Source organism: Neofelis nebulosa, chromosome 1 (genome assembly GCF_028018385.1).
Source record: "Neofelis nebulosa isolate mNeoNeb1 chromosome 1, mNeoNeb1.pri, whole genome shotgun sequence".
Taxonomy (NCBI): domain Eukaryota; kingdom Metazoa; phylum Chordata; class Mammalia; order Carnivora; family Felidae; genus Neofelis; species Neofelis nebulosa.
The window spans coordinates 141,385,664-141,400,452 of record NC_080782.1 but is presented as its reverse complement, the minus strand read 5'-3'; the positions used below and the strand labels follow the sequence as shown (position 1 = coordinate 141,400,452).

At 36.7% G+C, this 14,789-nt stretch overlaps 1 protein-coding gene across 1 annotated transcript in view; it reads left to right on the top strand.

Annotated features, from left to right (window-relative positions):
• Window positions 1-13,671, top strand: part of PRR16 (proline rich 16) — a 303,706-nt gene extending 290,035 nt beyond the window's left edge. Inside the window, exon 3 of the mRNA XM_058738225.1 lies at window positions 12,380-13,671. The gene's annotated coding sequence lies outside the window, so the exon portion shown is untranslated. The remainder of the gene's footprint in view (window positions 1-12,379) is intronic.
• Window positions 13,672-14,789: the final 1,118 nt, after the last annotated feature.

Sequence of the window (14,789 nt, the reverse complement as noted above, 5' to 3'; positions counted from 1 at the left end):
TCGCACGCCTCATTTCCAATGGAAGTCAGTAGAATGTACACGTGTTAACATTAGCTCAGGCAGGCTTTCATGCAGTTCCATAAAGGGGTTTTGCCAAAAGAAGGGATGAATATCACAGCCATTCATTTCACAGTGCTCTCCAGTCTGGCTGCAACTGTTTGTCTGAACTGCATACATCAGTGAATAAAAAGGAAATTAAAAAGAGCAGCAGGAAAAGAGGGATTGAGGAAGAAGGAGGCTGTCAAAAGCATGTTTGGCTTTGGAGAAGACAATTCACAATCATTAGCTTGAGCAAAATTCCTGCTTGGCCTACGGTACTGAAAACATAATGAACGGTGAGATTTTTCTTTTAGAAAATAAAAACAAAATTAAAACTCTTCTCTAAACACCTCTAGTGAAGATGAAGGGGAACTAGGATAAGTAAACAGCTGCATTTTTATAGAGCTGAGCCCCCCATTTCCCCAGATAATGAAGTAAATCAGTATGCTTTTCTATGTTCATGGAAAAAAATTGTCCCGGTGACTATTTTTCTAAATTTGTTCCTGTAGCATTTATATTTCAGTATTCTAACACTATGTGCTATATTTCTCTACTGTAATTAAATATTAGAAAGTATTTATAACTCTTTGGGTACAAAAAGCGCCAATGCAGATGTTATTAATAACGGTAGAACAAAGAGGGAAAGATATTTTGATTCTGGTTTTTATTTCTTGGCAAATCCACTTTCATGGCTTCCTTCAGTGGTGGGAGATGGGACACTGGATTAGGGCAGTTCTATCAAGATACAGCAAGCAACCCTAAGATCTTTTTTTTCTTTTTCTTTTTCTTTTTTTTAAGTTTATTTATTTTGAGAGAGAGAGAGGGAGAGCGAGAACAGGGGAGGGGCAGAAAGAGAGGAAGAGAAAATTCCAAGCAGGCTCTGCACTGTCAACATGGAGCCCAACACAGGGTTCAATGTCACAAACCATGAGATCATGGCCTGAGCCGAAATCCAGAGTTTGACACTTAACCGACTGAGCCACCCAGACGCCCTGCCCTGAGATCCTTTTTTGAGAATCTGATTCTCACGTAGCTTGTTCAGCACTGCTGTGGAATTATCTACCCCTCCCCAATGTATTTATGTTTCTTTGTAAAAAGGAAATACATAAACATTGCAAAATCTTTTTTAATCTGTTTTCATTTACTTTGTTCACCAATGCAGGGAGATAGATATGAATGTATATTTCGCCTCTTCCTCTTCTTCTTCCTCCTTCTCATCTTCCTCTCCCTCTCATCTTCCTCCTCCCCCTCCTCTTCCTCCTCATCCTCCTCTTCTTCAACAGATGAGGAAACTGAGTTTCAGAAACTATCGTGTTCAGACCCTTCTAGCTACTGTGGAATGAAACTTAATTTTGAGCTCCAGAGCTTAATTTTGAGCATACAGGCATATGGTGCAGTGTATTCTGTGGAAGGAATATTTTGTATGTACAAATTGGAATTTGCACTTAATAATTATAAGTTGGTGATACTCTTGACAAAGTTAGTGGGTTGGGCCCATCATCAGCAGTAAGAAAGACTTCTGGAAAGTATTCTTCCAGCAAATATTTTCAACTTGGAATCTAAAAGGATAAGAAAGAGTGTCATTTTTGTCTCATCATTAACTTCTTCTCTATGGAAGACTTTATGACATTTAATTGTAAAATTTATTATCAATAATAGCATTTTTTCAAAAGATTGACAAAAATGTCCCAAAATAGGTCTGTGGTAGGCTTCTAAGATATACTTTTTAGGAATCCTTTATGATATAAATATATTGAAATATTGAAATTTATATTGAAATTGAAATAATTGTATATTAAAATATATTGACATAATTATACATATATTAATATCTTGAAACATTACCACATCATTGTAACTCAACTGTTATAAATAACATCCCTCATAAAACATAACTGCCATCATTATTAAAAATTGTGTCATTAAACTCATTTCAGCTGAATTAAAATTAATTTGCAACATAATTGAAAAATACCTTTTTTTCAAACTGTTGTCATTCTGCATGGACATATACATATGTAAAAAAAAAGATACAACTTAAGATAATAATAGATTTTTGCTGGTGAATGTAGATGTTCCATGAAGAAGAGAACTTCTATATTTTACTTATATCCATAGCTAATTTTCATAGAGGATTTCAACAAATTATTTTTTCAAGAATTGATATATCATAGATGGACTTTACAAACACTTTTAAAGTTTTTATTTTAGAGAGTAAAGTTTGCAGGGCCAATTTACATACCAGATACATATTCTATTTTTCTATGTAAAAATGTCAAAACCTTAATAAGCAGACACTTGTCATTTACCTACACAAATGAGTAAAAGGAGTGATCTGGCATAAAAATATTTTAAGTCATTCCTTAAACTGACTTTAATGTTACTTCTTATATTTCACGTACATTATTCTTCTGTAGTTACTTTTGTATGAATGGAATATGCTTTTGAATGCTCTGGATGAACTAAACACAATAGAGCATAGTATTAGGCAAAGCTGGGAATGCTGTTGGAGCTGTTTTGAGTTTCGTTGTAAAGACTTGAAGTGGGACAGATGAAAGTCTATTTGGGACAGACTTGCAGCGTCATCTTCGAGGGCATGTGACCCTTGCCATTGCTTAAGACCCTGTCTTCAGAAGTCCTTGCCACCATACCCACACCCTGCTACACTTGGTGTTTAATGCTCTGCAGTCACTGACTTGACATTTTTATCTTTAAATTTGTGTTTTATAAGTGAAAGTCCCATGGGATAATGAGGAATGCGTTGGGGGGCTTGAGGCTTCCCTTCATGCATGGTTCCATATTTGCCACCCAGACGGATGAGCTCCTGGCCATCCATTTCACCTCATATAGGAAGAGATCACTACTGCCCTCCGTCTCCATGGAGGTCAGCACTGGAAGCTGGGGTTCCAGGTACGAGTTGCAGGGCAGAGCCCCAAGGGGATATACGGGGTATGCACTCAACTTGTGCCTAAACAAGCCCGGTATTAAATAGTGAATAAAAAAGCAGAGTGACTAGGCAAGAAAGGACAAAGCTTTTTTCCTGCTTTTTGAACAAGTTCCTGAATTTCATTTTTCACTGGACCTTGTACATTTTGTGGCTAGCCTTGGTAACTTGGAACTGATGTTGTTGAATGTTGTCTGATATGCTAGCTCACATGAGAAGGGTCATTCTCGTGCATAATATTATAAGGTATCAGGTACTTATTTTAGAAAATGACTATCTAGCCTTAAACACTTGAGTATCATCTCTCTAAACTATTGCTCTGTTAGGGGCATCTGGGTGGCTCAGTCTGTTAACTGTCCGACTTTGTCTCAGGTCATGATCTCGCAGTCTGTGGGTTTGAGCCCCTCCTCAGGCTTTGTGCTGACAGCTTGGAGCCTGGAGCCTGCTTCGGATTCTGTGTCTCCGTCTCTCTTTGATCGTCCCCCAGTCATGCTCTGTCTCTGTCTCTCTCTCTCTCTCAGAATAAATAACATTAAAAAAAAAAATAAGAAGAAAATAAACTGTTGCTCTGTTAGACACATTACACTTACTAAATATCCTCTCTACTGCGTGTGCTACTTACAAGTTTGTTCAGTGTATGTTTCGCTCATGAATGTACAGATTTCTTGGGCAGTACTTGCCCTGCCACTGGGCTCAGGAAAGCAAGGCAGCTATCAGAGGGTCTCACATTTTAGAAAACGTCATAGATAATTCATTTCAAGACATGAGGTGTGTCAATTGAGAAAGCACTGGTAGAATGAGCAGTGTCCTTTTCCTCACGTTAAAATAATTATTTTCAGGGTGATTTTCTCATCATTCATAATTTGTGAAGCATGAAATGAAATGTTTTCCTGAAGTAGCTTAATATTTAATAGAACTTAAAGATTCCAATGAAGTGCCTCCACAATTGGCTTTTTCCTAATTTGATCACATGCATTACATTCTATATGTATCAGTAGAAGAACTAAAACACATTTTGTAGAACTTGGAACCAATACATGGGCATATAAAATACACTGAATGGGTGAAAGGAAATAGCCCATAGTGTTTTAAAAATGATCCTAAGTCTTTTTATCTGACTACCTAGGTGGCTTCACCTACATTTTTCTTTTCAAACTGGTAATGTATTACCTCCCTATCTTTTAAGAACCAGCTTAAATATAATTCTTATCATTGAAAGCTCTTTGAAATGTTTTTCTTCACATCTCAAGGAAACCCTGCCCAACTTCTTCCATGATAGAATTTTATTTATTGTTGTTAATTCCTTCTTTCTGAAGGAATGATAGTACCTTTCCTACTCAAAATTCCCTCTTGCATCAGACTTCCTGGCTTCAGGTCGGAAGTATCAGGGACAAGATTCAGAGGGGTCTCCGGTGTTACTAACATCTAAAAGTTCGATAACAATTTCAAGCAATGCACAATCTTTCCCTGTACCTCCTTCCTGACCACCCTTAGTCCTCAACACGTCTCAGAATAGGAAGCCAATAACATTTTGATGTATTCATCACTAACAAAGAACCTCTGTATGTATAACACCCACTCTTAGTAGTTGTGGGCTCAACTGGACAATCAATCTCACGTGACTCCAAAAGGCCACACTTGACAATGGTTTGATTAGAAGGATACAAAGCATGACAGTGGGGCAGTATCCAGTGATTCTCTAACATGAGGGTTTTCCCACAGGTGTTGAGGGTACACTTCTTTCTCTAACCATGCAGAGTGACAGCTCAGGGCAGAGAGTTTGAGATCATGGGTAGGTGTGAGATCTACCCTGACTAACACTCACCATGGCCACAATAGTAATCAACATCTGTTATAACAGCCCGAAACAAAGAAAATGACCAGTTACAAGTGTGCACCCCAGTCAAGAAATCCCAAGAGGTTATTTATAGTCATTCACAGTCCCCCCAGACCAGATGCAGTTTACAATTCAGAATTTATTTTTATTAGAAGCAATGTTGCCTAGTAATACAGCTGACATTCTACCAGTATCAGGTTTCTATGGAAACAGAGCTAGGAAGTTAACTCAGTGTCATTTTTCTTTTCAAAGAAGGAGAAAAATGTTTTGCTATCCCTTTATTCACATTAGGAAACATAAATATTTGGGGATTTTGATTACCAAACAAGGCTTTCTTCAAATAAATGCAAAAAAATGCAAAAAAAATTCAAAATGACAGCTATACATTCAACTCAAAATACTGTAAAAAGAGTTACAAAATCTTAAAGAAAATAGACAAGGACAACTAATAAAGATAACAAGCAAATTAATTTAGAAAAATGATCAAACAAAAAAAAGGAAAGTTTGATTTTTAAAATTATTTTTTTTGAAGAATGTCAAAATAGATTACCACCCCCCCCGCCCCCCCCATATATCTAAGTCCTTAGGGCTGGTATAACAAAAATAATATAGATTGGGTGGCTTAAACAACAAATATTTATTTCTCATTTTTGGAGCCTGGAAAATGCAAGATCAAGGCTCTGGCTGATTCGGTTGTTTTTGGTGCCGCTTCAAGTTTCTAGAGAGCCTTCTTGTATTTTTTAATGGCAGAAAGGGAGAAAGGAGCACCTGGGTGGCTCAGTTGGTTAAGCGTCCTACTTCAGCTCAGGTCATGAACTCATGGTTGGTAGGATGGAGCCCCGCGTCGGACTCTGTTGATAGCTCTGAGCCTGGAGCCTGTTTCAGGTTCTGTGTCTCCCTCTCTCTCTGCCCCTCCCCTGTTAATGCTCTGTCTCTCTCTCTCTCTCTCTTAAAGATGAATAAACAGTAACAAAAAAAATTTTTTTAAAAAAAGGGTGAAAGAGCTCTCAAGCCTTTCTTTTATAAGGGTACAAATCCCATTCGTCAGGTTCTGCTGTCATGACCTATTCACCTCCTGAAGGCTCCACCTGCAACAACTGTCACATTGGAAATTAGGTTTCAACATATGAATTCGGGAGGGACACATTCAGTCTGTAGCACCATCAAAGATTAAGAAGAAAAAAAATAGAGAAGAAACAAATGAGTGACTTTAGGAATCAGCAAGAAGAACATTTAAAAGGCTTCCGTTTGGGGCGCCTGGGTGGCGCAGTCGGTTAAGCGTCCGACTTCAGCCAGGTCACGATCTCGCGGTCCGTGAGTTCGAGCCCCGCGTCAGGCTCTGGGCTGATGGCTCGGAGCCTGGAGCCTGTTTCCAATTCTGTGTTTCCCTCTCTCTCTGCCCCTCCCCCGTTCATGCTCTGTCTCTCTCTGTCCCAAAAATAAATTAAAAAAAAAAAAAAAAAAGTTGAAAAAAAAAAAAGGCTTCCGTTTAAGTGTGGATAAAATAGTTAAATTTATTTCAAAAAATGTAAATAACCTAATTTGCTTCAAGAAACATTTAAGAGGTGCCTGGGTGGCTCATTCTGTGACTTTGGCTCAGGTCATGATCTCACCGTTCATGGGTTCGAGCCCCACATGGGGCTCTGTGCTGACAGCTCAGAGCTTGGAGACTGCTTCAGATTCGATGTTTCCCCCTCTCTGCTCCTCCTCTGCTCACACTCTTTCTCAAAAATAAGTAAACATTAAAAACCCCCAAAACATTTAAATAAACAATACCAAAAGAAGGTGAAAAGTAGTCAAAACTTTCACACTAAAAACTAAGGCATCATACTGAAATGATTCTATGAGCCTTTGCTTACCACTGTCACTGTTCAACATTGTACTGGAGATACTCAACAATGAAATAAGACAAAGGTAAAAACCACGTACAATCTAAATTTTGAAAAGGAAAGATGAAAGTATCAATATTTATAGACAATATGATTACTGATCTAGGTAATCCAAGAGATACACAAAAGCCGGTTAAAACCAATAAGAAAGTGGCATAAACTCGCTACATATAAGAATATATTTTTTAAGTTCATTTTTTAATTTTGAGAGTAGGGTATTTATTTATTTATTATATGAGTAGGGTAGAGTCAGAGAGAAAAGGAGAAAGAGAGAAAGAGAGAGAATTCCAATCAGTCTCCGACTGAGCCACGCAGATGCCCTGATATGAGAATATTTTAAAATTCAATATATACCTAGTAATAAAGACATGCAAAATAGAATTTAAAAACTTTTTCATCCAAATAATAATGGAACCTATGGGAAGAGATCTAACAAGAGACATGAAAGATATCTATGAAGAAAATGATAAAACTATTGAGAGACCTAAAATGAAGGTCTAAATAAATGTGACAGGCAGCCGCATTTCTGATATGATTACTTAATATTGTACAGGTACCACTTCTGTCCCAATTATTCTAGAAATTCAGCGTTATCCCACAGAATATGTACATTCTGCTAAAATAAAAAACCTGAATCTGAAACTGGAGAGGAAGTGAATTTCTAGTTTCCAGAAATACACCACACATAACCATGTGGAGATGTGAATTGTTACATGATAAGAATAGCGTATCAAAGAGCAGTGAAATATGGGTAATTTAATACTTGCGCTTAAAACATTTGGCAATCCGTTTGGAGAAATAAAAGGTCAGATTGGGAAGCAATTTCATAACAAATTACCTAGGTAGATTCAACCAGGATTGACAAGCCTTTTCTGTAAAGGACCAGATAGCAAATATTTTAGTCTATGTAAGCCATACTATTTGTCATAAATACTCATGTCTGTACTTGCAGCACCAAAGGGATGGTTTGGAGAATAGTGAATTTGGCTCGCAGGTGGTAATGCTGACCTTGATTTAATCTCACCAGAGCCAGAATTTCCTCACGTGGGAATATCCGTTTCACAGCTTAATATAACAATTGAATAAAATGTGAAATATTTAATTGTGTATCCTCAGGCTTGGCATAATGCCTGAGTTATAGTAGGTTTTCCACACATTTCCATTTAACTGAATGAAGTGAATGTCTTGCTGCTATTTGTTTAAGAGGGGAAATAAAAGAGATTTTCTTGAAAATGCCTTTGATTTATTCATAGTTTCTACTTCTGAAAATGCAGCAGACACATGACACATTGTTGCATAGTTAAAATATTTTAAATTATATATTTAACGAAATATATATTTATAGGTATGTATTTGTTTTATAAAGCATATATTTTACAACAATATGTAATCAATATATACAGATTTTGTATTTATATTTAATAAATATAGAATACAAAAAATAAAATTATAAAAATTCCATCAGGGTCCAAATAAATATAGGATTACAAGACCCTTCTGTTTGTACAAACGTTTTGTAATTTTTTTAGCTTTTCCTTAACTTTGTGTGCTGTCTTTGACATTTAAAATTAGGCTGCCCTTACTGCATTGGCATGCTTTCAGTCACTTAAAGTGCTACTTATATAAATTAATTAACTTGACATTTAATGACTTAAAGCCTAAAAATTATCTACTACCATTCATATTTTGTATATCACATTTGTTTCTGGAAAAATTTATAAAAATAAAAAAAATGACCCTTGAAGAGAGGGAAATCATTGACCTATTCCATCCAAAAAGTGAAGAAAATTTTAATTTTAAGCAAAGCCTATTTGATTTTTTTAAATGATTTTATTTTTGAAAGAGAGAGACAGAGAGAGAGAGAAAGAGAAAGCACAAGCAAGGGGTGGGCAGAGAGAGGGAGACAGAGTCTAAAGCAGGCTTCAGACTCTGAGCTGTCAGCACACAGCCCTACCCGGGGCTGGAACCCACAAACTGTGAGATCATGACCTGAGTCGAAGTGGGACACTTAATAGACCGAGCCACCGCGATGTCCCTTAAGCAAGGCTTTTTTGGACAGAATGAAGCAATTAATCCACTGATCTGAAGATTGGGTCACAAAGCATTTCCATGAATGCTTCAAATCATTGTTGGGTAAAGAAGATCTTGGTGTATGTGATTTATGTTTCCTTATCTCAACGTTGAGTAAATTTATTTAATGTGTACAATTGTGATGATGAATGTTGTGTCTGCGTATTTGAAGCAAACATATAAAAGAGGGCATATGGAGGTTTGAAAATATATTTTAAAAAATAATAATCAAAGTTCATGAATTTTTCAATTTGCAAATTATACATGAAAAATTATTTGGGGCTTTTGTTTTGTAGGGAAGAAAATATTTGAGCCTGAGGTTAAGAGATTGAATGTGATATCTGACACCGTTATTTCCAGGGAGAGGCCTGGAAAACTAACAAATCTTCAGAACTCAGTACAATTTCAATGCATTCCACTAATACCCAATCTTAGAATTCAATCAGCGGATATAGACATCTGCTGTTAGAAGATTTTAGTCTCTGCTTTTAATGTATGGTCACTGAGGACTGAGCTGAATGTCTGCTTCCATTAGATACCTACAAAAATTTGTGGGACAGGAAAAGCTTCATAAATAATGTCGGCTCTTATCTTAAATAGATGGAAATTGAATGCAAGTGTCTCTTAATTTAATTAAAAAAGAATGGGTTCTTTTGTCCTCTTCAATTTGCCACTAAGGAAGCATCTGCAACTGGGATTATTAGTTACTGCTTTCAGCTGATGGTTTTGCCATTCCTTTGCTGTAAGCATCTGCCCTCTGTATGCTCGCTCCGCCTTCCATCGTATTCTCCACGCTTCCTCTGGCCACTCTCCTCATCAGACTTCTTCAGTAGTTCCCGTTACCCTTGGGATAAAACTCTAAATTTTTTTTTCACGTAGTATGAAAGGACAGCTTGGCCCCTGCAAGCCTCTCCAGAAAAAACTACATTTTCTCCTCTCAATTGTATGCTACACGGTATTAAAGGCACCACTGCTCTCCTTTACTTTTGTCCACCTGTTTTTGTTGGAAAAATCCTTATTTCACAACTAACAGCAACGTGTCACTTTTGCAAATTTCAAACGATTCCTTAAATCTCAATTCATGTGTCATCTTCCGTAAGCTTCTAGTCCTATGCTCCTTCTTTATTTGATACACTATGGCACAAATCTGCTTTTACCATGAATTTTTGTGTGTCTCCTTACCTTCTGGGTACTAATATACTTGGAGGGAACATTACATTTTTACATCTAGAGCAGTATCTGGTATATGGTGGGTAGGGAATACATTGTTTTGAATGAATGATTGTTCTACCAGTTTTAATAAGCTTTAAAAAATAATGATGTGGAGCGATAAAGACTCCTATATCAGAGACCCATGAAAATATAACTGGCATATTTAATTATCTTTGCCCTAAGTACATGAATTGTGTTTCTGTATGCTTGTAGAAAGTCACTTTTGTATGGTCTTACTTAATAGTAAGACCCAAATTTTCATTATTATATTACTATTGCTGATACATTAGTAACAGCTCTAACATCAATTTCCTTTACAGGTGTGGAGGCTTATGTTTCTAGAACATACAAAAATAACATAAATAGGCAGGTGCAAATCATGCTGTTAGATTAAGCGTAGCTTAAGCCAGTTTGTTCCAGCCCTCTGAATTCCTCTATATTGATATACTCTTGCACTGTAAGCAACTCTGTCTTCCACTACTTCTGTGTTGTTCATACAACATCTTTAGTGATGAGCCAGAGCTAGCCCCCAACACACATTGATTAATTGTGTATGGTGATTTTTCTAGTTTTCATCTTGGAAATGAGAGAGGATCATTACTTTATTTCATTTTCATAGTTGAAGTTATTTAGTACTAGGACTTTGCTGTGGCAGGTGAGAATAAAAAAAATGAAAAAGAATTATGATTAACCTACTAGAACAGTAATGACTGAATTTGTCACAAAAGGATTAAATTATTTATTCTGTTTGTGTGTATGTTTGTGGCTCTGTATTGGAGAAAGCATCATGAGTTTGGGGTTCACCTACCCTCCTCCCCCATGAGGGAGTTAAAACAAGAGGTTCTCAGGCTAAAAAATATAGTTAGGGGTGCCTAGGTGGCTCAGTTTGTCAGGTGCCTGAATCTTGATTTCAGCTCAGGTCTTGATCTTGCGGTTCATCAGATTGAGCCCCAAGTCAGGCTCTGCATTGATAGGGCGGAGCCTGCTTGGGATTCTCTCTCTCCCTCTCTCTCTGCCCCTCCCATACTCATGCATATGCTCTCTCTCTCTATAAAAATAAATAAACTTTTTTTTTTAACATTTTTTTTTTTTTAATTTATTTTTGGGACAGAGAGAGACAGAGCATGAACGGGGGAGGGGCAGAGAGAGAGGGAGACACAGAATCGGAAACAGGCTCCAGGCTCCGAGCCATCAGCCCAGAGCCTGACGCGGTGCTCGAACTCACGGACCGCGAGATCGTGACCTGGCTGAAGTCGGACGCTTAACCGACTGCGCCACCCAGGCGCCCCTATAAAAATAAATAAACTTAAAAAATGTATACTTAAAGTCATTACTGTCTCTGACTTTTAAAGTAATTTATTAATCAATTGATTATTGTATCAGGTTTATTTTAATAACTTTCTCGACCTATTGTAGTAAGTCATTGCATAAATATTCTCTATTACATTGTAACTTAAAGAGCAGACCATAGGCACTCTCTCATTAAGTGATGTTGGATAGTGGGTGGGCAGGGTGAGAGCTACAGCTACATTTCTTTTTGTTTTTAAAAAATATATGTTCATTAATTACAGATATGAATATAAATTATTTTAAGGTGCTAGTTTAAAAGTATTGTAGATATTCATGAAGTAAAAAAAAAGACTAGCTCTTTGAATGCTCTGTTGCATCAGGAAAAGGATATTATTTTGACAATTTGTTAATATACTGAGACTATACAGATGGCAATGAAAGATTATCTTAATGAAAGTGATTGCTTGATAAAATATTTTTTGAGGGTGGTATATATAAAAAGTTTATAGTCTAAAAATTTGTGAAACATCCTGAGAACTTGGTACATTCACAAGTGGACAAATTTATCTGAAGTTTAAAAAAAAATGCTAGGGCACCTGGGTGGCTTGGTTGGTTAAGCGTCCGACTTCGGCTCAGGTTATGATCTCATGGTTTGTGAGTTTGAGCCCAGTGTGGGGCTCTGTGCTCACAGCTCAGAGCCTGAAGCCCGCTTGGGATTCTGTGTCTCTCCCTGACGCTGCCTGGCTCCTGCTCTGTTTCTGTCTGTCTCTCACAAAATAATAAATAAATGTTAAAATAAATAAATAAATAAATAAATAAAATAAAAACTGCCAGAAATAAAATCTTTTCATTGAAAGATAAGCATGCTACCACTAAATTTTGACAACTAATTTTTCATATGTTTTTATATATGAAATATAAATGGGATATGTGTTTAAAATATGCGTAGACACTTAAAATCCTCGATAAATCAAATAATTTTAAATTACGCATCCCATTAACAAACAATTGGCTCATTAATAAGTGTAATGTGTTTTTGTTAAACTGTTTTTACTAGTTAAACTGATCTTTTATGTTTTGTTTTCCTTCCTTTGACAGGTCCTTCAGGTTGGAAGGAATATCTTTATTTGGAGGCATGTCAGCTCATTTTTCTCACTTCAGATTCATCAATATGACTTCTTGAGGCCAGAACGAATTTTGAAGTAACCAGGAACCTGTCCATCTTAGAGCAGCAAATCCCTCAACTTTGGAGCACAAAAGATCACTGATACGGTCTGCATAAAATCATCTGCCTCAGTCTGACAGCCATGAGCAGAACCCTGGGGGCCAAAAAAAAAAAAAAAAAAAAAAGCCACAGCCTTAACTCTTCACTCTGAAATTACCAAGACAATTAAAAAAAAAAAAAAAAATGAAAGGAACTAAACAAGCAAGCCAACACCACCACCACCACCAACAAAAAACAAACACAACCCATTTTATTTCACCTTGGAAAAAATATTCCCAGATGTGAGCCTGAAAAAATTTATATTCGGCAATTAAGCTAGAAAATTGTAAGTTGACTTACCATTTGGGAAGGTGAAAGTATAGAGATAGGAGGTATCTCTAGCTAGAATTATTTAGCATTTTAAAACAAGTAGACAAAAACAATGAACAAACAGAGGAGCACGTCAGCAGGGAACAGTATTAGGACAGAATGTTGCTGTCTGCAGAGAGGATGTCTGCCATCTTGTGTACACCCTCAAAGCCATAATGGAATAAAAGCATTGTCGTTGATTGCTTGAAAAGTTTCTGCATTCACTCCTTCACTCCATATTAAGAGAGGGGGGAGGCCAGTTCTTACTGATTACTTCTCAATGCACTTCTAATATTTGCACTGTCACGTCCATTCAGGGTAATGATGTGTGCCGTTATTTGCACAGATGGTCCCGTGAGTTTTGAGGCCACAAGCGGTTACATGCACGAGTCCAAAAAGGAAACATTTCAAAATTCTCCAGACATTGGTTTCTCTTTCTTCTGTAAAGATCAGTTATCTTATTAAAAAAAACAAAACAAAACATGGATTTGTCTCAGATTAAAAAACTACAGACTAATAATGAAAAGCATGAGTGTGGTCAAAGGAATGAAGAAGGGATCAAAAGTTTATTTTTGGTTTTGGTTTTGTTTTTTTAGTGAAGGTCATTTTATCATAAGCAGCCAAGAAGTCAGATACAGTGAACTACACACTAAACATTTGTGTTGAACATCTATTTGTTCTCTTAATTAAAGAAATCATTTGTAATTTGTATTTGACATATAACAGTTTTTTATAGCCATTTATCTATGCTTCATGGGAAAATGTACCAAACAGCATTTTCAGTTTATTTTTCTAAATAAATGTGTTGTTTGTATTATTTGTAGTTGCTTATTCAGTTTGGTTTTCGTTACTTGACAAATAAGTTACTTGTTGTCATATTAATTAAGAACTCACGGAAGACTGAAATTTAAAACATTTGTATGGTATCAAATTGTGCTTTCTATTTCCTAAACCCTGAAGAAGAAATGATTTATGTTACACCATGACTTTCTCGTCAAGCGTTATGTTAACATTCTAGTTAGACTAATCACCCAGAGTTGGTTTTAATATATGGAAACTGCTGGAAACAAGAAAGTTTGCGTATTATATCAGCAAGGATTTTCCCTACGTACTCTTTCTAGAAATCTGCTCCAGAAGATGAAAATTAGATTTTTATTTTAAAAGACCATTATTCATGCCTAAGGAGTTCTCATTAATGCCCTCCCAGAGGTCTGTTGAGAACTTTCACTAGTGCTTATAAAAATGACAGACTAGGCAGTCGTACTAGAGCAAAAGTAAAATTCTGCTTAAGGACTCAGTAAGTACCTTCACAGTGTTCATCCTCATTTGAGGCGTCATTGTTTATGATCCTTGTTACCACCAATAAGTAGCACGCAGCTCAAACAAATTATTTTTTTTCTTTTTTCTTTTATTAAGGTATAATTGATATATTAGTTTCAGGCGTGCAATGTAATAATTCAATATTTGTGTATTATGTTACAAAATAATCACAGCAAGTTCAGTTAACATCCGTCACCATGCATAGCTACATTTTTTTTTCTTGCGGTGAGAACTTTCAAGATCCACTCTCTTAGCTACTTTCAAATATGCAATCCAGTATTATTAACTATAGTTACAGTCAGGCTTGTGGTGCTCTAGAATGCAGCTCAGGGAATGCAAAGATAGTGCCAGCCCTCTGAGGTCTCTGAAAAGGATGACAGTGAGCCCTCAGATGCTTGTTTCATTTGAAGCCTGCCCCTCAGGCTGTAACTATGGAGGTAGGCTAATGGGTTCCTTTTAAGAAACACGGAGCTCCTGGATCTGTTGCTTCCAGCTGTCCCTGGAGAATGGGAGCTATTTAAGAACTCTCTCCATTGATTGCAGTTGTTTGGGACCCATGAGCGTAATTCCCCCTGGCCACCAGAGTCATGTAGGGGTGTCCACAAAAATTGGGCA